Source organism: Chlamydotis macqueenii, chromosome 16, assembly GCF_036417535.1.
Source record: "Chlamydotis macqueenii isolate bChlMac1 chromosome 16, bChlMac1.mat, whole genome shotgun sequence".
Classification (NCBI taxonomy): Eukaryota; Metazoa; Chordata; class Aves; order Otidiformes; family Otididae; genus Chlamydotis; species Chlamydotis macqueenii.
The window spans coordinates 2,172,412-2,195,699 of NC_141571.1; the positions used below are offsets into that span (position 1 = coordinate 2,172,412).

General features: G+C 52.4%; 1 protein-coding gene across 1 annotated transcript in view; it reads right to left on the reverse strand.

Moving 5' to 3' along the window:
• The window catches only part of RALY (RALY heterogeneous nuclear ribonucleoprotein), a 117,643-nt gene that overhangs the window by 61,299 nt on the left and 33,056 nt on the right, over window positions 1-23,288 (reverse strand). The window contains exon 2 of the mRNA XM_086760536.1: window positions 12,212-12,301. The gene's annotated coding sequence lies outside the window, so the exon portion shown is untranslated. The remainder of the gene's footprint in view (window positions 1-12,211; window positions 12,302-23,288) is intronic.

The window sequence follows — 23,288 nt, forward strand, 5'->3', positions numbered from 1 at the left end:
CCCCGCCCAGTGCCTCGCCTTTGCCAGTCCATCAAACCTTGAGCCTCAGGACAACCAGTGCCACCAGTTACACTCTGCTTGCGGGCACGAGAAAGAAAAATCTCTCTGACAGGCCTGGCTGTTCCTTATTACAAACCCTCCATGCTATTTTCCTCAAACTATAAAATAATACCACACGCGTTTCCAAAACTGCAGGTTTCATGCGCCACACAGCAGCATCTGTGTGCGTCCCTGATTTCCGTGCGGCATCGCTTCACAGTATCCCTTAATTGTCTGCTGTTGTTTACAGCGTACAAAGGACAAGCTCCAGCTCAGCTTCCCGCCGCCTGCAAGCACAGCTATTGTTGTTTATTTATAGCGCCGTCTTCGCAGAGAGCCCACGGAGAGGAGAGGAGACGTCACTCACCGGGGCAGGCAGAGGTATTGAATCCATCACTGCGTGGAAGGGCCTGGGGTGTTCACAAAGGAACCACAATTCACAACAGAAGAGAAATCACCCAAACCTGTACGCATCTGTCAGTTACCATCTCAATATGAGCTTGGCAAAAAAATAAAGCAAAAGCCCCTTTTTCTGGATCTAACATCTGGATCTAATCTTGTATGTCCCTAGCTGTTCAGAATCATAGAACATCTCAAGCTGGAAGGAACCCACAAGGATCATCAAGTCCAACTCTGCTCCTTGCAGGACGACCTAAAACTAAACCACATTTAAGCACATCTAGAGCTCGGTCTCGTTGGAAAAGAACCATTTCCTTATCACGGCAACTTGGCCAGGAATTACCCAGAGGTAATTTTGAGACACTTGGAGGTTGGGGTGGAAACGAAGGAGAAGCAAGGTGGGGACCCCACAACAGCAATCTGCTGGGCCAGGAGTGAGAAGGCAGCAAGGCCACCAACGGGGCAAAAACCCAGGCGAGTGATTTCGAGGGGGAGGGAAGAGCAGGAAAAGGTGCTGGCAAGCACAGGGTGAAATCAAACTGGAGAAATCAATACAGGAAAAGGACAGAGGGGGGCAAGGGGACACAGGGAGAGATAAATTAAAGGCTTGCCCAGGGATTATGATGGCTAGTGAGCAATAAATTAAATAAAAGAGGGCAACAGGGACGAGCAAGGTAGTGTGAAAAATTAATTAAAAGGAAGGGAGGCATAACCAAGGCATAAACCATGGGTGCTGGCGGAAAGATTAGAGGACCCAGGGAATGAAGAGGCTTTGAAAAGCATAATAGGAGCCAAGGCAGAGGCTGAAAAGGCTGTGACCGCATGTGAGGGTCAGGTAAACAACGCAGATGCGTTTTCAAGAGTGTGAGAAGCAGGAGATCATTGAAGAAAAAAGGAAGCCTCTCAGAGGGAGGTGGCATTGCCAGTGCCACCACAACCCTTCCTGTAACCATTTCTGAAGGTATCCCCCGGCTCCTGAGCAAAATTAATCAACATCTTGGCCACTGGCATTCAGTTTAGCACATGCCCTGATGTGGATGCGCCCTGTTGACTACTTCAGGCTTGTGGGAGAGGCAGATTTTGGGTGGTGGGCAGAGGACTCTGGCCTCAGAGGATTTATGGGGCAAGCGCAGGCTTACACCCAATCCCTGCTGGGTCCGTTTGCTGTGGGGGCAAGAACGCCGGGTCTCTGACTGCACGGGGAGCACCCCGTTCTCCTCGAGGGCTATCCTGGGGAGAATCACCTTCACCCTTTTATGCTGGAGGTGTTTGAACAAAATAATGACGCGTGTGCTGGGAGAACTGGAGATGGGGAAGGGAGTGCATGGAGAGAGCCCAACTCCGCAGCCTGGCCATCGCGCATCTCACTTGAGCACCGGCGAACCCAGACTTTCTCAGCATTTGTGAAGCAGGAGCAAAGCAGCTCTCCGGTGGATCCTTGCTCAGCAGCCTGGCTGCACTGAGTCCCATCTTGAGGCATCAAAACTCTGTGTGCTCAAGTCTCTGGCCTCAGAAGTCTCTGTCGTTTTAGCCCAGGACACTGGTGAGCTTACAGGGCTGCCCCAGACCATGGGAGCCTCCTCCAGGTATCACATCAGGATGAGCAATGAGCTTTGTGAGCTGCTACTGCTCATCACCGCAAAGCTCCCGTATCAGTATTTCATTAGAGGGCTGTTAATCACCACCGTAGCGCATGTGGTGCTTTACTTTTGGAGTATTTCTCACGAGGAGCACAGATGCAATTTCCAGAAGAAGAGCTGAAGAGTGTTTGGGGGCATGTGTGGAGGAAATGATTACATGAACATTTCCAGGCCCGTTAAATCACAGGGGAAAAGAAAGAATTGGACGAGTCAGGATCACACCTGCCTTTACAGCAGCATTCTTTGGAACAAACAGGCTGCCTCGGTGCTTGGAGACAGATAAGATCATAAGCACAAGATACCTATGCCAGGGGAGGAAAGAAACAATAACAGCATTCAAAGCCATGGAAAAAAAAAAAAGGGAGACTTTTTTGATATACCAGAAGGGGTACAAGCAAGATCAATACACTGACAGTGGCAGCCAGCGCTGGGGAAGGAACAGCCTTGGAGCATCACCCAACCCAGGAGACAGCACTGCACCTTCACGGGCCTCAGCGGCACTGATCGGGCACTGCAGGGAATGCTTGTACGAGGAGCAGGACAAGTGACGGATAAATAACATCAGAGAGAGCTGACTGGGCTCCTAACTCCTGTCTGCCCCAACAAACTGCACCGTGGCTTCTGTTTGAACTGGAGCACAGCCAGCTAAGGGACAGCCCACTGTGCCCCACGCACCGCAGGAAGCGGTAAGGGCGCAGGGAAGTTGTGATGTAAACAGATGGGAAAAAGGAATGGAAACACACCCTTTGCAACACACCAGACCAGAGACAGACGGGGAATTAGGGCTCAGTCCAACAAAACCCTTTAGCTGACAAGGAGGGGTGCCATGCTCGAACTTGTGCTCACCAACAGGGAGGGGCTGGTGGGGGATGTGAAACTAAAGGACGGCCTTGGCTGCAGCGACCATGACATGGTGGAGTTCAAGATCCACGGGGCAGCAAGGAAAATACACGGCAAGCTCTCTGCCCTAGACTTCAGGAAGGTGGACTTCAGCCTCTTCAGGGACCTGATGGGCCAAGTGCCATGGGAGGCGGCCCTGGAGGGAAGAGGGGCCCAGGAAAGTTGGTCCATATTCAAGGAGCACCTCCTCCAAGCTCAGCAGAGGTGCATCCCGATGAAAAACAAGTCAGGCAAAAAGACCAGGAGGCCGGCGTGGATGAGCAAGGAGCTCCTGGACCAACTGAAAGTGAAAAAGGAAGCCTACAGAGGGTGGAAGTGGGGACAGGTAGCCTGGGAGGACTACAAAGAGGCTGCACGAGTGGCCAGGGATAAGGTAAGGAAGGCCAAAGCCCTGGCAGAACTGAATCTGGCCAGGGATATAAAATGTAACAGGAAGAGCTTTTATAGGTATGTAGGGGACAAAAGAAAGTCCAGGGTAAATGTAGGCCCCCCCTCCAGAAGGGAACTGGTGTCCTGGTTACCCAGGACATGGAGAAGGCTGAGGTTCTCAATGACTTTTTTGCCTCAGTCTTCACCGACAAGAGTTCCTGTCCCACCGCCCAAGCTGTAGAAGGTGCAAGCAGGGACTGCAAGAATGAAGAACTGCCCACTGTACTCGAAGAGCAGGTTGGGGATCATCTAAGGAATCTGAAGGTGCACAAGTCCATGGGTCCTGATGAGATCCATCCGCGGGTCCTGAGGGAACTGGCGGATGAAGTTGCCAAGCCACTGGCCATCATATTTGAGAAGTCGTGGCGGTCTGGTGAGGTCCCCGATGACTGGAAGAGGGGGAACATAACCCCAATTTTTAAAAAGGGGAATAAGGAAGACCCAGGTAACTACAGGCCGGTCAGCCTCACCTCTGTGCCTGGCAAGGTCATGGAGCAGATTCTCCTGGAAACCATGCTAAGGCACATGGAGAGCAAGGAGGTGGTTGGTGACAGCCAACATGGCTTCACCAAGGGCAGATCGTGCCTGACCAATTTGGTGGCCTTCTATGACGGGGCGACGGCATCGGTGGACAAGGGACGAGCAACTGACATCATCTACCTGGACTTGTGCAAGGCATTTGACACTGTCCCGCACGACATCCTACTCTCTAAACTAGAGAGACATGGGTTTGATGGACGGACCACTCGGTGGATAAGGAGTTGGCTGGATGGCTGCACTCAGAGAGTGGTGGTCAACGGCTCAATGTCCATGTGGAGACTGGTCACGAGTGGCGTCCCTCAGGGGTCCGTGCTGGGCCCGGCCCTGTTCAACATCTTTGTCGGCGACATGGACAGTGGGATAGAGTGCACCCTCAGCAAGTTCGCCGACGACACCAAGTTGTGTGGTGCTGTCGACACGCTGGAAGAGAGGGATGCCATCCAGAGGGACCTGGACAGGCTGGAGAGGTGGGCCCGTGCCAACCTCATGAAGTTCAACCAGGCCAAGTGCAAGGTCCTGCACCTGGGTCATGGCAATCCCAGGCACAAATACAGGCTGGGCGGAGAATGGATTGAGAGCAGCCCTGAGGAGAAGGACTTGGGAGTGCTGGTGGATGAGAAGCTTAACATGAGCAGGCAATGCGCCCTTGCGGCCCAGAAGGCCAACCGCATCCTGGGCTGCATCAAGAGAAGCGTGGCCAGAAGGTGATTCTCCCCCTCTACTCTGCCCTGGTGAGACCCCACCTGGAGTACTGTGTCCAGTTCTGGAGCCCCCAACACAAGAAGGACATGGATCAGTTGGAGAAGGTCCAGAGGAGGGCCACGAAGATGATAAAAGGGCTGGAGCACCTCTCTTATGAGGACAGGCTGAGAGAGTTGGGGCTGTTCAGCCTGCAGAAGAGGAGGCTCCGGGGAGACCTGATAGTGGTCTTCCAGTACCTCAAGGGGGCCTACAAGAAAGATGGGGATAGGCTGTTTAGTAGGGCCTGTTGCGATAGGACGAGAGGTAATGTTTTTAAAATAGAGGGGGGTAGATTTAGATTAGAAATTAGGAAAAAAATTTTTACGATGCGAGTTATAGAACACTGGAACAGGTTGCCCAGAAAGGTGGTGGAGGCCCCATCTCTGGAAACGTTCAAGGCCAGGCTGGATGAGGCTCTGAGCAACCTGACCTAGTCAGGGATGTCCCTGCTCCTTGCAGGGGGGTTGGACTAGATGACCTTTGAAGGTCCCTTCCAACCCTAACCATTCTATGATTCTATGATTCTATGAAAATACCAGTTTGAGTTCAGCACAGTGCAGAGCCGGGGCCGCAGGGCTCTGACCACAGGGAGCTGGACTCAGAGCCGGGCGTGCCGCTCGCCATCCTGCTGTGTCCCCACCATTACCCCGCCTGTCCTCATTTTGTGTGCATTTCTAAAAATTCACAAATTCAGCCTGCACACACATACCCCGGAGTCATTTCCCACCTCTTGTAGCACTCCCTCTAGTTTTGCTAACCGAGATTGAGCAGGAATTTCACCACACAAAAAACAAAAGCTGCCTCTTTCTTTTACACAAAGGCACAAACAGATGACCGAGAGCCCTTGGGTTATTGCAGGATGATGGTTCACCGCTCCCAGGGCTACAGCCCACCGGCTGGTAACCAGCTTCGTGGTAGTGTAAATGGACACCATTGAGCGCACAGCCAGGGCAGGCCCCACCGCCGGGGCAGGCCCCACCACAGCCGGGGCAGGCCGCCCCACAGCCGGGGCAGGCCCCACCACAGCCGGGGCAGGCTGCCCCACCACAGCTGGGGCAGGCCGGCTGGCAGCACCCAGTCAGTCAGCGGTAACTCGTCCGCCTGTTGTCACACCGGCTCTCCCACCCGTGTGCGTGGGCTCTCAGCCGCACTTCTCCCAAACCTGCATCACACTACGCTGCATGCCCCCCAGGCCACGTGGGAGGCAGATCTGCTGAGCAGGATAACATTCCCCTGCCAAGTTTGTCCTCTGAATATAACCACATTTGAAGCTTTTGCCCTTTAGAACACTAATTTCTATAATTACTAACCCTCCCAACAACAAAGATTCATTGCTCAAGAGTAGGGTGATAACGACACCCTCAATTCATCCAGCTTCGGCAAGGCCTGAGACTGCAGCACCTTCAGAGCAGAAATCTGTTACTCAGGAGGATTCAGGCAAAAATATTTAGTATTTCCTGATTTTAACTGCAGCAAATGCTTTGTAGGTGATGAGGAAAACCAGCCAAGGTGGTGAGGACCTTGTGGTTCAGAAAAAGCCGAGAAGAGCCCATCCTCAGTCCTTCTGGCCATCAGCTTGTTTCTCTAAGAAGGTTTTATGGTATCAACAAGAAGAAATTGAAATACAAGGCACATACCCACCCCACAGCCACGCACACTGGGGTGGGCAGCGCGGAGCCCACTGTGCACCAGGGAAGGGAATCCAGCCCCCCAAACAAGGTCCCTTACGCCAGCGCCGTGCCTTTATGTCACACCACCGCCCTGCAAAAGGTCAGCACCTCACAGAAGAAACACAGACGACAACAAAATGCTACAGAAGGGAGATGGTAAAATAAGCAACTTTTTGGATAATTTCCTAAAATCCTTTCAAGCCAAGCTGGAAGGAAATCTCAGGCCTGGATTTCCATTGCTTAAGGAAGACAGCCATCTGTCCGTTTGTCTTTGCTGTTTTTCTTGCTAGCCCTTATTTCTCTCCTTAAAAAGAAAAAAAAAAAAATCCATGCCCACATGTCATATTTGATCCATCTGACAAGGTCAGAGCCATCATATGTCATTAGGCACGGACCGACACAGCCTCGCTAAGGGACGCCGAGAAAAGATGTGCAAAGAGAGAGCTATTTTTGTGTTGCCATTTTAAGGCATCCCCTTGACTTCTGCTTTCTGATTCACGTTCCAGCTCCACTACTCAGAGATGCAGCTGGTAAGGAGAGGACACAGTGAGCGAGCAGCACTGAGGAACGCGGTTGTCTCCTGTCTCCAGCGTCTCAGCACCTCCCGGAGTGATGTTTTCATGGTCGTGACACCAGCTCAAGCCAAAGCAGAAAGAGCTCCCTTTTGGAGGCTGAGAATTGAGAAATTCAGGCCCAGCTCCTCAATGCTGACTGGATGCCTGCAATGGCTGAAGCTCAGCTAACCAGCCAGGGAATTTGGGAAAATTATGGTAGAGAACTCGAACTCTGAGGCAGATACTTAAACCCATTTTCATGTAGCATTAAATTCTGTCCCCTGGCCTTTCTCTCCATAATGCGTGATACTCCCTGCGTGGGCAGCAGCCAGTTCTTGACAGAAGAGACAGAAAATGCCTTGGAGGTGATGGGGAAAACAAGCCAAGGCGGTGAGGACCCGGTGGTTCAGAAAGAGTTGAGAAGAGCCCATCCTCAGTCCTTCTGGCCATCAGCTTGTTTCTCTACGAAGGATTTATGATATCAACAAATAGAAGCCACCCTGTTCCAAGCCTGTGAGCACTCCCTTGAGTGCCCCACAAATCCCCTCTGGTTGAGTTCCTGTTCAATGAACGTGCACACACAGCCAGGGGATGTGTCTGTGACAGACCACTAGCACTTGGGGCAGCTCCGACCTTCCCTCTGGAGCACATCAGAAACTTCTAAGGTTTCATCCTGCAAAAACTTTCAGCTGAAGTTTGAGTACAGGTATTATCCTTGACCACAGCTGAAAAAGAGACTCGTGTGATCATCTGTCACTGCTGGTGTTCACACAAGGAGTTATCTGGGAAAAAAATTTACAATTTTGATTTAGGCACTACGTTAATCCGAATTAACCTTCAGGTTTTGAGAAGCTCCAAGTAACAGATAATTTCAAAAAGCAAATCCGGGAATGAAAAAACCAAAAATCCCCAAATCAGATAATTTAAATTGACATGTTACTTTGATAGGATCAAGACTTGAGGAAAACTTAATTCTCAGATACAATATTCATTATGAATAACTTTCTCAGCTCTTAAAATAATCAAACATTTTGGTTGATCGGAGGAAACCAGCTCTGCTTGAGAAATTAACCGTTGACTCAGGAAGGTATTATTAACCCATGGCTTTCTGTGAGGACAAGAGTTTTGACCAAATTTATAGGCTTAAAATTAGACATATGCTTGAATTTTTTTTGGTTTATCAGGGTCTTAAATCTCAAACTAGACACCATACAATCCGCTGGATCACGTGTGCTATGTGAAGACATCCTTCATTTTCTGTCCAGCCTCCTGTCCTTAAACAGCACCAAGTGACCCGCTCTTCTCGCATACCAAGAAGCAACTGAGCTACATAACTTTCTGCTTACACCATCAGCCGGGAGGTCCAGAGCAGGGAGGTCTCCTAGGCAGCGCTGCCAGCAGTGGCCTGCCATGCCATCCATCACTCGCCATCTGCAAACATCGCCGCTTTCCTGGCGTCTAGAATCTGCGTACCCTCACGGTCCTCTTTCCTTTTCTGGGGACAGCCTGGGGTCACTGGGTCTACAAGGAGATGGCATGGGTGTGACAGACCCTGGCTCCACTTTTCTGGAAGGTTTTTAACCAGTTCTCCCTCCCCACACTTCTTAGTTTGCCTAGGAGGAGTCTCTTTCTTTCCATATTTTACGCAGAGCTAGTTTGACTCAACAGTTTGCATCATAATGGATGGCTGCAGGTGACAGAATGCATGTCCAGTGGAAGGGATGGTACGAATGGGCATCGCATCTATCTTCTGCACCTCCACGTCAGTGGCTGGCAATCACTGCTAGGACCACGCTCTGTTTTATCTACTGGGAATTGTCTGAGGGTAGATTAAATTATTTGGGTTTCTTCTCCCTTCCTTTGAGGTTTTCAACAACACACAAGCCACCAAACCGAATTTTACTGCACTCTTGCAATACTTGCATTTCACAACCATATGTGTGTGGTCAGGAGCACATGGGGCTGGTTATAGGGTTCAGAAAACCAAGCGCCCCACACCCTGCTCTGAACTACTCGGCTCCTCGTCTTCACCTGCTCCTCTGCTGCAATCCCTGCGCTGGGAAGGGACGCTGCTGCTACCTGCATTCAGTAACCTTCCCAACATGTGCTTGCAGAAGTATGAAGAGAAATAGGGAACTTGTGCGTGCACACGTCAGAATGCACCTGCAGAAATCCTGCCACCTAATTGTCTGCAGAGGAATAAAAAATTTAAAAAAAGCTAAAACAAGGCACAAAGAGCAAAGCCAGTCTGCGCCAGGCATGGAGGGCTTCCCCACTCTCGTTGAAATGTTAAAGCAGCAGAGTGAGCGTTGCAAACAGCAGAGCTGGCAGGTGACAAGAAGCTGTCCCTGCTCTCACGGCTCTGCATGCTACTGCTGCTCCCGAAGGGCTCAGGGTGTTTTCTGAGGGTTTGCAACGCCTGTAGAGCCTCTGGAAAGAATCACAACTTTATAGTGAGACACATCCGTTGTCCTGCTTCCTGCCCATTCACCTCTGTGGCAAAGGCACCTTAGGCACAGAGGGTGTCTCGGTCCCACAGTCAGGCTTCGTGAGACCTGATCACGAACCCCATAAACGCACCACTCACATCCCACGACCTCCTCCACACCGGACGCGGCGGCCCTTAACCAGAGCCTGCACCTACACCGGGCACCGATACCTGCCACCTCCTCCTGACCCTCAGCGTCTTTTCTAAATTAAGAACCCGGTTACATCGCTTCCTTCCTCGGCCCACGGGCTGCTAAGAAGGTCACTACCAGAGCCCAGCTTAAAGGGCTACCGAGCGCTGCCCTAATCCTGGCAGGACAGGAACTGCCGGAGCTGATAACTGGCCTCCGCAGGTGATTACAGTCTGAATTGATTTGTGATGAGACGCTGTGATGGATCTCTCCGACACGGTTTTTCCTAAGACAGACAGAAAATTTCATCCACCCAGTTTTTGCTGAGCGACCTAAGGATGCTCTGTGTCCTCCCACTACGGGATACTTCCAACCCAGTACGGGTGGATGCAATACCAGGTATTTCTGTGATCTTCCCTCCACTGCTGGAACAATGGGCATTTCCATCAGCCTTCCTCCCTCTCCAGAGTTGTTCTGTGCTCCTCTCCAATTGCCCGAATGACAGGTATTTGCACAGCTTTTTCCGCAGCCCCCAAGAAACGGGCAGCTTCACAGCTCCCTCTGGAATCAACATTTATTCTGTGCGCTCCCAATAACGAGAGGGCAAAGTGCACAATGAAAAAGCAAATAATCAACCAGCAGCATTGGAGAGTTCAGAAGTCCTGCAGAAGCACCGAGCTCGCAGGTTGAAGCAGGTGCTGCAATTCAAGCCCTGCAATCTCTGCACGCAGGACAAAAGACACTTCACTCCACTTCCAGCAAACACCCTGTAGGAAGAGAAGGCTCCACAGTACTGCTTGATACGCCAACAGCCACAACAAAACTTGGAAAAACTTCTGGCAGCGTTATTTTTAAAAATGTCTTGAATATTAAAAAAAAAAAGGTATTTCTTCAGTGCTGCTGAATCCCATAATTTCACTTGCCGAGTTAAATCCTGGTCTGTGGAATTAGGGCACAGTAGTTTTCTCATGCAGAACAGGGTTTTTAGCCAGCTCATTTGTTTAACATATCTGTATGTCAGAATTTTTTTGGCCTAATTTGTGTCGAGATATTCTCAGTACTACTGAGGGCAGGTACAAGACGCTAGAAGCAGAAAATGGTTTTAGACAAACCAAAAGCAAACCCAAATTCCCTTTCTCCTTCAACTGCCTGATTTTGGTTTGAAAAAGTTCAGGTGAATCTTTACCCCTCTGTCATTTGGCGTTTCCTGGATTAGATCTCCAAGTAAGGTACGAAGTGTAAAACTCGTGGATCCTTCCCGCACATGGTATCTCCTGGGGCCCACCAAGCAGCAGCAGAGCTCCCACCCGTACAATAAGACGTTTTACCTGACCACATTCATTTTTTATCTTTCCTGTGTAAGTTCCCAAGGAAAAACCCAACCACGACACCAGTTAAAACAAATGTGTCACAGCGGGACTGTAAACCCTGCCGATCTGGAAACTGGGGACCTGCTTTTCTCCTTCTGTCTGGGAACTGGAGGGGAAAGGCCACTGCTGAAAGTATTACACTGCTCCATCCTCACGCCATGAAGTGTGCATAGTACGATTACGCTCCGAAATCTTCGTTCACCCTTCGCTGAAGCAAACTCCAGGTTTTATTCACCCCAAGTCCTGTTACTCCATTCTTACGGAAACAAAACTCCCACAAAACCAGTGAGAGATCTCCCAGCTCAGGTCTCCACTGACTCGACTGCTCAGGAAGAACAGCTGCAGTGATTCCCGGACCAGCATTTCCCAATACTTAGGTCACGCTGTCACTGGCACTGATCCCTAAACCCTCTCCCATCCCTCCAAAAACCTTTACTTCAAAGAGGAGCTTTCAGCTCAGCCTACCTGGCCAAGCTGGGTCGCGGGGATGACAAAGCTCATGCCCTGACAGTGCCGTGCCTGTTGGTACTCTGGAGTTGGTAATCCTCCCAAACTATGGCCTGAGGACACTGCTGTACCTTTTGGGGATGGAGACATTCCTCTGTCCTGATCGAAGCACTAAGAAACAGCCCCAATCTGCTGCTGTTCAAGGAAATACCAGGAGCATGCTTTCTGCCAGCCCATTTTCAAAGGATGCTCTGCTTTTACCCCATGTGGAGGCAGGACTGGGGTTTCGATCAAACGCTGGGCACCCTCCCTCACTGCAACGCCAGCTTTGCAAGGCGCGATGTCCCCCGCGTGCAGCACTTCTCCTGGCAACCTCTTGCTCTGGGGTGTGCACCAGGAAAGCCGAGAGCAGAGCCCACCTCTACGTTACCCAGAAGTCCCGCTCGTATTCACGTTCACTCACAACAAACCGCAAACACAGCTTTTAGAAGAAATATAAGCCATGACTCCGAAATGAAAGCATGCCAAAGCCATGTCCAAAGCGATCCCAATCTGCCCATCAGGGTGTAATTAAAGCGATCCCGTTTCTATTGCCAGCAGCACACGAGGAAACGGCAGATTCCCAGTACATCCATCAGCCTTTGACTCTGTGAACGCTCACACCGAGTCCAGATGGGCCACTTCCAACAGGCTCAAAGAGCAAACCTTCAGCCTGAACCCAGAACGAAGCCCACTCACGCAACTCAGAGTCTGACGCAAGGTGTCCTTGCTGCCCCAAATCTCACTGCAGGGTCCCGCCTCGCACAGCGGAACAGCTGCAGGGATCTCTCCCACCATTCGTCACCTCAAGACACAGTTACTTACCGGGACTGGTCTGGCACTTGGGGTTTGTCGGTCCTTCCCGCCGCCAGGCTGGGAGCGGGCGCAGCACCCCTCTATGGTCTCAGCTTCACCCTGCAAGAATCAGGACACAGGTTTATTTTTTTTTTTTGCTATTTGTTGTAAGCAGATAATCCAGTACTTTCTAACCCTCAGCAGTGAAGGGTATGTCGTACTGGAAAGAAAAGCCGCTGGCTGGTTGTCTGCAAGGATCAGACCCGGGACTTTCCGAGCTAAGACTGTGAGCCGCTTAGCAAGGAGCTGGAAGCAGAGCAGAGGCAGTCGTGTTTGCAGGGCTGAACGCTCAGGATAGCTGCCGGGGAGGTGGTTCAGGCACGGGAAATTCCACAAGAACTGCTACACGGTGTTAGTGCCTACAGAGAACGAGGTAACCGGCAGATGGAGGTGGGCAGGAATTTTTGGTCATGATGGTTGGGATTTGTTGAGGGGAAAACAGAGTTTCTTCAAACTGGAACATACCACAGTGAAGCAGAAATGTTTTCATGGTTTTAAATTTCTTTTGTGTTTTGAAAGTGAAGATTTTGCTTTGGGTCAGGCTGACCTGACTTGAAACATTTTGTTAGTGGAATCGAAATGTTCTGCTTGAAGTCAGTTCCTCTGGGTCCCCCCACGCTGCCAGGATGCCTCCCGTGACTTTAAATGAAGGAGCTTCCCTGCCTGGACTGCACACAGTGCACTGATGCATCTCCCCGAGAGACACACAAGGTAGAAACGCAACCAGGATGTAACAGCTTAGAAGTTGCGGCTACAGGACGTTCTACAGCATTTTTTACGTTCGGCAACACACAAGCGCCTGCTGCACAGGCTCCTGGTACAGCAGTGTCGGCACAGTCCAGCTGGCACACGATCCTCCTGAGCATGGTTGCACATCCCATAAGAACTGGGCGGGTGCTTTAGAGGTGGTATGTAGGTCCCACCAAATCCTCACTCCTCTGCAACCAAGCGCACACTGAATCTTCCCCCCGTCCCAGCGCTCCGGGCAAGGAGCTGGGAGCTGTGATTGAACGGATGGGACGCAGAGAGACCTCCTCTGTGCTTGGTGCCCTCCAGCCCCAGGCTGCAGAACTGGGACCGCTCCTCTGAGCTCACAGCCTCTGCATTGCAGAGCTGACGGGACCTGGATCCGGGTTTCCGCACTCCCACTCCAGTGCCTAAACCATTAACAAGATCCAGTGATTTAAACCCATTCCTTCAAACCAGCCTCCCTGGGCTGGCGACGACGCACAAGAGCCAATAAATCGCCGTGAGATTCCTGCTCTGCTTTCTCCACCCTCCTCAAACTGGTGAGGGTTCCCACCTCCAGCCTTCCAAGCAACATTTCCTGTGTAACCACGGCTTTTATTGAAAGAGCAATCCTTTTTCTGCCCTGCTCCATGAAATACTGAGAGAGGTGGGCTGCCTGATCCCACAGGGAGAGGGCAGGAGGGACAGCAGGGCTCCTGCCAGTCACCACAAGCATTCGGGTGAACGGTCAGTTCCTCCACCCAGCCTGCACGGAGAGGACCTCTGTAATCAGAGGCTCAGTTCAGCCTCAGTTATGCCACAGCACTGCAAAAGGTCAAACTGGAATGAAGCTTTTAATTAAAACAGGAAAAGCACTAAAGAGATGGAGAAATAAAGCACTGGGCTTCAACCAACAACAAGGACACAGATATCTAACGAGCTGATCAGAGATGACACGCTGGCTTCCGCAGCAGAAGTCTCTGCACGCTCCAGCAGCACACCGGTGGAAAATCCCTCCCGCACAGGGCTTCAAAGCTCTGCGTGAAAAAGCCACCACAGCGACAAAGGCTAAAAGCGGGGGATGCTGCCACACGGCCACGTTTCAAGTCATCCAAGAAGCCACTAAAGCATTCTAGATGATTAACTTCCCTGTGCTGTCCCCTCACTTCCCCTCCACTTCATGGGCCCATCATCCAAGTTTACTGAGCCTCTCCAGAGCTCCAGTAGCACCTCTCCAAAGTTCAGCTGAATACGTAAAGCGCTGGAAATGACAAGGAGGGCAGCACTGCCATGAGAACGGGCCTTCATGCAGGAGAGACGCAGAAGAGGGGAGAGAGAAAGAGAAACCCGAGGCCAAACCAGGTCTAAGCAGGGCTGTGACCACCAGAACTCTGAGAGACACTGGGGATGTGGAAACGCAAACGGCTCACGGCCTGCTCCAGTCACACCTGAAGGTCCCCACTTTGCCGTTGCTTGGGCAGAACAGGGCAGATGGAGAATTACAGAGGCAGGAAGGAGGAACAGATTTCACCTGAGATCTGAAGTTCTGAATGCCCTCCCCATCCGCCTCCCAAACTTACCCAAGCCGCCTTGACTGCGGCACAAGTGCTTATCTTGCTCCTAAAGCCTTCTCCTGCTGATAAACCCAAAAGTGTGTGAGGGGAGGGGAAGTGTGAGTGCTGAGGGACACGGCGCGTCAAAGAGCATCACAGCCTCCGAGTTCTGCTCCTGGCTCTGCCGTGCACCTGTTTGACACCAAGGGCCAAATTGCTGCATCCCTTGCTGTGGCCCTTAGGACGTTAAGTTCGACCCAGATGAGCTCTACGCAGCTGCCCGATAACCCGAAGTGGAAGCCGTGCTGGAGGCGGCACAGAACAACCTCACGCTAGGGAGGTGAAGGGAGCTAACAAACAGTCCACTGCTGCACAATCCCGCGTTTCCCAAAGGCACAGCTACATGAAACAGAAAATTGTCCTGCTCTTATACCAAGTTCCTCCCTACTGCCTGAGCCCTAATGAGCTCCGGAGCGGCAGATTCCAGCCCTCGCAAGGCTGGAGTCAATCCATGCAGGGCACCATCCTCTGATTCTTCTAGAACCACTTCAACCCACGACGCAAAAGTGAAGGAGGAAGGAGGCAAGCACCCTGCCAAAATACAACAGCATCTTTCAGACAAAGTAACTGCACTCAAATGTGCTGGTTTATTCTCACTCTGGGCTCCCAAAGCATTTCCCTCCTCTCCCTGAATGATAACGGGCATAAAAATTAAATATAAATTCTGCAACAAAAAGCGAAACGCGCTGAAGGGTAATAAATCACGGGGGCCGGATGGCATTCAGAGGGAGGTGGGGGAAGGAACAAAGGCTGAACTAGCGTAGATACTGACTAAGATAGATCAGAGATCCTTAAAAACCCACGGCTCGTCCTCAGGGCCGGAGACTCGCCACAGTGGGCTGAATGTTTATGAAGCAGCAAAGGGAACTGGCCCAGCGAAGCGTGAGGTTGGTACGTGATGCTCACAGGACTCGGAGCAGAGCGAATGTCACCCAGCACCACGCTTACACCCCGACCTCATGTGGGGACGAAGACCCTGATGAAAACATCTTCTAATTTCCCCAAAGCCTTAATTCTGCACCCATTCCTCACCCAAAGGGCATGCAGGGACGTACCCGCAGGCCTGGTGCTGCCCCTCTCCTTCCCCAGGGCCATGGGCCGAACGGGAGCCGTTGCGCTGGCACCGGCAGTGGGATCGATCAGGGACTCCAGAAAAAGCAAAGAGGGCCCAGCCCGGCGCTGCACGGGGATACACACGTTCCCGGACAGCAGCTCTCACGGACTGGATGCTCCCTCACCTGATGACCCAAGATTCCTACATCGGCATTTCCAGTAAGCTGAAACGCTCCCCAAGGCATCGCACGGAAGCACAATATTCTGAAACCCTACAGATCAGCACCGGTTTTCTTCTAATATACAAGATCACCTTTAATTTTGCAGGCACCTCCTACTTCATTAAACTTAAAGATCTTGCTCTCCAGGGGTTTCTTCCTCGACTGGGGCAGGAAATGAAAAGACAGAAAATGCAATTTAATTGGGGATGAAGCTTCATCTTTATACTGCCTATCATAATTAGGTGCCATTTAAAAACAAGCATGGAGCAGATGCGAAATGGCACCAGCTCCGGATGCGCATAAACCAGGCTGACACCAGCAGCGTGTCTCAGCCAGAATCAGATGGTGCAACTCAAAAACTCCTTTTCTCTTTGCTTTCTTTCTTCCTTTGTTCCTTCAAACACCTCAGAAAAATTTCCTTTTGAAATGAGAGAGAAGAAACGGCATCTTTGCAAAGCCAAGTGCTTTGAAAGGAAGAGAATGTAATTTCAGCATTGCGCACTGGGGCATAGCACCAGTCCCGGCAAAACACAGGGCAGGGCTGGTGCTGGTACGGAGCCCGGGCGAGCAGAGGGACATTGGCACAGCCACGCGCCTTCGTGTGACACAATCTGCCGCTCCTGCTTCGTCCTCTCCGGGTATCGCTTGGCCTCCCCTTGCCGTCCCGGAGAAGACGTCCCGCTGGGTTTGATGCTTGCGGGTGAGACCGGAGCGCACCGCTGTGGAAGGGACCCCAAGGTGCTGACGTTTGTCCTGGGAGCTGAGTTGGGTGGGAGAGGTTTGTCCTTCCCTCAGGTTACCCAGCCCCTTTCTCCACGCTCAGGCACCAGGAGGAACACAGAGATGGAACACTTCTGTCAAGTTCATACTGAGAGATTCTGTCGGCCTTCTGCAGAGCACAGAACCGAGGAAGAGCAAGGAGAGCTCTGCGGGTGGGTTATGCTGCTCGTTGTAGGGGAAAGGAAACCTGGAGCTCATCTTTGGAGCTGCTAGGGAGTCTCCACAGGATTGAGGGCAGCTCAGTTGGCTCAAGCCTTCCCAAAACGACTTTCACCACTGAGGCTTTTCCATCTGAGGAAGCCCAAAATCAGACTCATCACGTGTGTCCCTCCATGCTCCAGCACGGGCTTTCTGTGCGGGCTGGGAGCTTGGACCTGCTTGTGTCCCAGCCTCTCCTCTGCCTGTCGCAGTTTCAGCTCTCGTCTGCCCTCCAGGGCCCTTCCAAAAGCTGTGGGTGACAGTGCCACCCCAGCGCTAAGAGGGACCGTTGGGAAACGTGGAGAAACCAAACCATTCGACTTCAAAACAAACACAGAGCGGCTCAGCTTGGAGCATGAGCATTCCCAGGCTCCTGCTCTGTCTGCTCGGGCTGTATGTTCCTCCTGAAACAGAGATGCCTGACCGCGAGTCAGAGCAGAGATCTCTGCCCTTTGTGCCTTTCCGGATGTTACCAGTAACACCCTGGGTTTAAACAGCGCCTGTTTTTCTGACAAGTGCCTCTTCTGTACCTCCGCCTACGGGAGAGAAACCAGGGAGGAGCTCAGTTTCACTGCTGCACTGTAATCAGCTGTCGTCCTTGTCAAAGCCCTGCTCTTGTATTCTGGTGCAAATTCACGGCCTCTCATTTGAAGCAACACCTCAGTTTGGCTTTAGCCTTCCAGAGATCCTTTAATGTTGTATTTTCTCCCCAGTGAATCACTATTCAGATCCTCTAACTGGAACTGACCTGCTGGGCCAACCTTGGGCTGGGTTTGTTTGGCAGCCGACCCAGCCTGCAGAGCCCAGCCTTGCACGGCAGCTTTTTAGGCCCCGCTCCGCGAGCCGTGCAGCTCCTGAGTCGCGGGTGCCTGGTAGCAAGACTGAGCCAAGAAGACCAGAGTGTCTTCTGTAATGGAGATACGAAACCCCAACCCATGTCCCAGCCCGGGACGGGATTGGGGACAGGTCAGTTCTCCTGCTCCACTTCAAGGGGCAAAGATACAGCCCCGCATCGTTTCTAATTTTAAATCACAGCATCTCCATCTTCTGCCTGTAAGTTCTCCCCTGCTGCCCAAAGGTCACCAAGTCGGTCGGAACGCTGTTTTTCACAGTCTTACTAATCCAGAGGCACCTTGCTGCCTCCTCCTGTCGGGAAAATGCTGACAACAAAACTAATTAGTGCCAGCAGGTCAGCAGGTTGGGCACGGCGTGGCAGACAGGACTGGCCTTTGAGGCACCAGCCAGGAATTCCAGAGATTCAGGAGCGGTTCCCGGCTCTTCTCCAGCCTTCCTTCACGACCTTGTGCCTCAACCTCACCTCTACTAACTGAGCTTTAATAACTCTTCCCACAGCCGGTCATGCAGATAAATTATTTCATGTTTAGGAAATAACCTATTACGATGGGCACAAGGGCCTTTTATCACAAACCTAGGAGTTTTGTCCCCTTGCGTCACCGCTGGCTTCAGGGGAACAAAGCCAAGAATGACTGTAACACGCTATGTCCAGGCCTGGGCTTTTTCCCAGATTTGTGCATTTGCTGAATCATCTCCCCAAGTCCAGGCTGAGGGAATTCCACCGAGCGTTTGCGTGGAATTTTGAGAGGGGGCTGTGAGCCGGCCCGGAGGGGTGCTGACCCGTCCCTTGGCTGGGAGCACGGCCGGTTTCACACCACCATGAGCTCAGTAGCTACAGCCATCGATAAAGAACACGCAGCAAGGTGATGACCCCGCGCTCAGCTCTGGGATCTTCTCCCATCGCCAGCTGTTGGCAATAAATATTTCTAAGGAACAGCAGCTGCCCAGCACCTCCCCGAAACAACCAAGTCTTTCCCACGCGGGAGGGCTGGGCCCACAGGGTTTCCACTGGGAGCAGGGGGGTTCACCAGGGTCTGCTCGAGCATCCTCCTTCCTGCCCCAGGGTTCTGCCAGGCTCTGAATCAAACTGTTCGATGAAGTCTTCAAGCTGGCACACTGCGCCTGGACTTCCAGCAGCGCACGCTTCCCAAACCCTCCCATGTTTTCAGCGTGGCTCATGTAGGTGCTTACTCGAGGGGACAGTGATCCAAACCGCTCCAACAAACGCCCACCCCAGGCCTGAAGCTGCAGGGCCAAGGGATGCTCCACAGTCAGGAGGGGGTTAACTCCTCCTCACCCAGCTTGTTTTGTCGTCTGGACCGACAAAATCCAGCGACAGTGAACAGACATCCATGGACACCCATTCTTTTTAAAATTACATTAGGGCTTGCAGACTGCCCCAGGTCTGTGTGCACACAGGCATCCCCGGAGCCCGAGCTGCTTTGCTCTCCATCACTGGCCCAGCACAGAGCAAGCAGAGACCCATCCCAGCCTCCAGCCATCCCACAGCATCCCAGCTCAGCCACCCTCCGAACAGCCCCCGAGAAGTTAGGACAACCCCAGCTTGGAAATGGAATGAAAAACGTCTCAACATCCCCGGCCAGCGATGGTTCCTCCATCTATAAAACACAAAGAGCGGCTCAGCTACCAGGGCGAGCAGTGCCTGCTGAAGCGCAGCACACCGGGACCCTCCGAGACAGGGAACCCCCAGCTGCCTGTGCAAACTCCGGCAGTGGAGATAATCGGTTCATGCACACTCATCCCCACACCCAATTATCAGCTCCATTTAGTGTTTGATTTTACGTGACTCCGGTCCAGCAGACTTGCTGCCGTTGCGCTTGGTTCTGCCCCTCTCGCTCGTGTAGGTATCTGTCACCCAGCCCCTAAATCATTTTTAACGGCCCCTTTACTCGCGTGCCCGCCCGTCTGATTCCAGCTCCATCAGCACAAGGCGGGCTGCAGACACGAAGCAGCTGACATTTCTCTTTTGAGTAATTTGCGGCGGATTTCTTGCCTGTTTGATGTAGTAATTTTGTTCTCCGCGCTGATGTGACATTAATTATTGCTAAATATTCTTATCTGTTACTTACAGTTCTGTTTAGATAAAGGTCAGTGCACGAACCCCTGACAGTGCTCGCAGCCACCACGCTCTAAAGCCAATTTGTCATTCTCTCCCTTCAATGCCCTCATCTCAGTTTCAGTCCATTTTTTCCATTAATTCAGGCACAGGAGAGAGCCATTAAAAAATGCAAAATACCTCGGCTGCTCAGATGCGCACTGGGATAGGAAGTTATCAGCTTGGGTAGCACCAGTTGCAGAGGGAGGTCAGGTAACGCTGCCCATGCAAATCCAGCAGCAGCATCCTGCTAAGGAACTGCGTGGCAACCCCCCAAAATACACACATATTTCTGCTTTAACCAAAAATCAGCCAAGCCTTGCGTAGCACGCAACGCCTTCTCCCAGCGGGCTAACAGCACAAGTCCACAGCACCCTCTCTTGGTCACCAAACTAGCCAGAATGGAAGCACACAGCGGTGTGATCAGTCTTCCCCGGGACCTGGGGAGCAGCTGGACTCACACGCGCCTGCTCACGCCGCGTAAAACCCACGCCTGCACCTGCTCAGTCTGGCTTTTTATCCCTCTGACCAAATAAATCGCCTGCTGCCACCCCTGCGTGTTGTGTCCCACGACGGCACCCGTGACGTGGGGATGCAGGGCACCCTGGCTGGGACTTGCTCCCAGCACCCCGTGTCCCAGCTGCCTTGGGACCCCTCGATGGACTGAAGCAGCATCCCCGCAGCATGGCACGGGGACGGGGGCTGCCGTCGGAAAGCAGCCCTGCCCTGGATTGGCTCTCCCAGGTACAAGGCAGCCACACAACCCTACAGGGACAGACATCAGCACAGCGCAAACAACAGACCTGAGGGCATCCAGTCCGCAGAGAGCCGTCAGTCACAACTCCTGCCCTGGTCATCTTCCACCAGCAGCTACCAGGATGAGGAGCAGGGCTGGCAGCCCCCCATGCCTTATAAATACTATCGTACTGCTCAGTTGAAGCTCATGTGCTTTTATGCCTCCATCCAGTAAACTGCTTCAGCAGATGCTTCATTCCCAGCACACAAACAGCCTTCACTACAGCAGGGGAGCTGCTCAGACACTTCAATTGAAGCTCACGCCTAAGCGAGAGGCTGAGCGAGGACTTCGGTGTGGGAAGAGGGAGCAAGGAGGATGGCGAGGAGCTGAGCAGCAGCCCTGTGAAGCCAGTGACAAGGGCCGGTCAGGACAGGACAAGAGGTCATGGTTTTAAAATAGAGGGAGGTAGATTCAGATTAGATGTTAGGAAGAAATTTTTTATGCTGAGGGTGGTGGAACACTGGCCCAGGTCACCCAGAGAGGCGGTGGATGCCCCATCCCTGGAAACATTCCAGGCCAGGTTGGCCGGGGCTCTGAGCAACCTGATCTGGTTGGAGATGTCCCTGCTCAGTGCAGGGGGGTTGGGCTGGGTGGGCTTTAATGGTCCCTTCCAACCCAAACCATCCTGTGATTCTATGACCAGCGCAGAGACGCTCAGATGGGGCAGGGGACAGAAAGCAGGGGCAGGTGAATGCAAGGGCTCAGCTGGCTGGAAAGGTGCATTCTCCTGCAGGAGTGGAACAGGTGTGGATTCGGCACGACCGAAACCACCGCACAATAAGAGACGCGCTCTTCTCAGCACTTGCCAAATGGAAGAACATTTGATCACTTATTCAAAGTGACATTTGATTTTACGTTGTGCTGCATCATTTTATACTTTTAAATAAGACAGAACGATCAGCCGTCTCGCTGATGGAGACAGCGAGCAGGGCAGAAGCCCCTGCACCAGGTAGTTTCAGTTTCTACCTGACCCTCAGCATCTCCAGGGTCCGGCCTTACAACCACAGCACTGGTCTGCCGGCAAGGGCTCCTCTGCGCTCACGGAGCTGTACCTCCCAGAGAAGACATCCTTCCCATCCTTCCCTGAAAGCCCTTACGCAGCACTACCATCAAACTCCAGATATTCACGGCTCAGGTCCTCAGCTTAGCAACACTGGTGGGAGTGGGAAGAAACCACAGTGCTGACCTCACCTTCGCTAAATTGGGACACGGAGCAGGGCAAGAGCTGGCTTCACATGTTGAGAAAGGAATGAGAAAACCCAGGTCCTCCCCGGGTTTGGGGACAGGGTGTCCTGCAGCTAAAAATACGGAGACAAACCAAAAAGTCAAGGCTAACAAGAGGCGTTGGTAGGGTGACTGAAGACAAAACCAGAGGCTGTTTATTTCTGTAGCCGCTGGCTATCCAGCAAGGGAGACCGAATCCTCCGCACACATGCTGCCTGCCTGACGGACAGGCTCCTGCCAGCTGGAGGAGTCCAATTTCTCCTGCAGACACGGGGCTTCCCTCTCCCCTTCCCTCACTGCAGGCTCCCACCTTTCACTAACTATTTTTAGCTGCTGCACCAAGCAGGGTGATGCGCGGGGACAGAGGGAAACAGCAAGGGATGGAAATCACTGGTCTGGTGAAGGCTCTCCTGCCCCTCGCCACCATAACAAGGAGCCCAGGTGCCAAACCTCATCAGGGTCCCTGCTCAAACCTGGCCAGGGTTTGTGGGATCCAAGGTGAAAATCTTTCCCTGAGGCTCCATCATCACCATGAGTTGCGTGGGAGATGTCCTCTGCCTGGTGCAGGACGGGGCTGCTCCACGCTGCCCAAAGCACTGCCACTGCGCCCTCCTCAGGGGTCCTGGCCTGCACCAGACCAGGGTGCTGCGATGGGTGCCAGTTCCTCATCAGCCCAAAGGGACAGAGCTCCAGGGAAAAGGTCCATCACCAAAAGCAGAGGGATACGACTTCAAGGTGGCGCGTCGGGCAGGTGGCAGTCCCAAGGAACAGGGATGGTCCACAAGCCTGCTCTGCAAAGGCCACGTCCCAGCTAGTTCCACCAGCCCGCAGACGGCCCACGGCTGATAAGACGCAAGCATCAGCCCCACAGGAATGCGGTGTCTCCCAAAACCTGGGCACAGGGAACAGCCAGGCCACTCGGGGACTAGCCTTGTTCCATGCAGGTGCCTTCCCTGCCACGTGAATTTTGTCTTCACCAAAATTCCTTCACTATGAAAGGGCAGGGAGATGCAAATATGACTGAAGGAATATTCTGCTGCATTTGGGAAGCATCTCTCTGACCAATTCCTCTGCAGCAACTGCTGCGTGTCTAACAGCGTATACCAGTACATCCCAGTGCACATCAGGGGTAGCAGCTCTGACCTTCCTGAAGTCAAACTGGGATGGAAAGTTGAGTTCTGTACAGCTTTCCTCTTCTGTTCTTCCTAAAGCTGTCCAAGTCTGAGAAAAAGCGCTGCAAAAGGCCGTACGACCAGGGTTTTCTCAGCCTGATTCTGCTCCCGTTGTGCTATTAGAGGAGCCTGGGCAGTCACAAGCCATCCTGAGAACAGAAGGACGGATGAGACCCAGGGGAGAGCTGCTTGGTAGAGTCCTTTTCTCCAGTAACACCTGCAAAGTCTTATTTACCAAGGTTAAAAAGCTCTGCGCCAGAGCCCGGCTGCGTCAGGAAGCAGTGGCATCG